The following is a 1,398-nucleotide window of genomic DNA, read 5'->3' on the forward strand; positions in this document are numbered from 1 at the left end:
GATTCTAAAACTTCAAAAGCAGCAGAGTCTTGGGGTGTTTCTAATTCCTCAAAATCTTCCTCTTCATCATTATCAGTCTTAGATAAACCTAAGATTTTCCCCAAACTTTTCTCTTGACACCAGGATTCTATCAGACTCAAGGCAGAACATTCTTCTCCTTCTTCCGGGTACCTAAGGGAATTAAAAACATTAAAAGTCACTTGTTGGTCTAGGACTCTCATGGTTAATTTTCTCTTCTGTACATCTATCAATGTTCTTCCAGTAGCTAGGAAAGTTCTCCCTAAAATGATGGGAATGTCTTTGTCAGCTTCAAAGTCGAGAATGATAAAATTAGCTGGGAAAATAAACTTATCAACCTGAACTAGGACATCCTCAATCTTTCCTCTGGGAAAGGCTATGGACTTATCAGCTAACTGAAGAGTTACAGTTGTAGCTCTAGCTTCACCTATGCCTAGGGTGTTGAAGACAGATAAAGGCATTAGGTTTATGCTAGCACCTAAGTCACATRGAGCTTTTCCTATCTYTTTTTCTCYAATTGAACAAGAGATTGTAAAAATTCCAGGATCTTTCATCTTGGGAGGAATTTTACTGGACAACAAAGCACTGCAACCTTCAGTCAGAGCTACGATCTCATATTCAGTCAACTTTTTCTTTTTACTCAAAATGTCTTTTAAAAACTTTGCATAACTTGGCATCTGCTCAATTGCTTCAACCAAGGGTATGTTTATGTGCAACTGTTTAAAAACATCAAGAAACTTTTTAAATTGTAATTCTTCCTTTTGATTCCTTAATCTTTGGGGATAAGGAATATAAGGAGTGACTACAATAGAAGACTTAGTCTTTTGAAGAGTTGGTGTTGGAATCAGTTTCAAAACTGGTCTCACAATTGGTTCTGATTCAGTTCTATCAGGGATTTTAGGACTGGTCTGGTCTTTTATTGCGAGATTGTTACCAGATTGTGACACATCCACAACTATATTTTCTTTGGGAGTCTGAGCTGTCTTGGGTTCATCAGGAAATAACAGTGGAAAATCTCATCTTTCTGGAATGGTCGTACTATCTATGGGCCTGACTATGGGTTGAGGCTCACTAGTACTCACCGGAATGGTAGTCAAAAAATCTGGTACAGAGGTAACAAAATCTTGTTCTACACTTTTCTTTTCAATCTCTGATTTGTTTGGTTCTTTTTGGGTATTTTCTAAATAACTCTTTCCACTCCTTAACGTAACAACCTTAACATGCTCTTTTCCTTCCCTCTGAGGTATCTCCGTATCACTAGGTAGAGAACCTACTGGTCTTTTTCTTATTTCCAAAGCCATTTGTCCCATTTGAGTTTCGAGATTTTTAATTGAAGCTTGAGTTTGGGTTATAAAACCCTTCATCATTGCTTCCAAAGAA

The sequence above is a fragment of the Cynara cardunculus genome, unplaced genomic scaffold (genome assembly GCF_001531365.2).
Source record: "Cynara cardunculus var. scolymus isolate 2C unplaced genomic scaffold, CcrdV1 Un_Scaffold_2368, whole genome shotgun sequence".
NCBI lineage: Eukaryota > Viridiplantae > Streptophyta > Magnoliopsida > Asterales > Asteraceae > Cynara > Cynara cardunculus.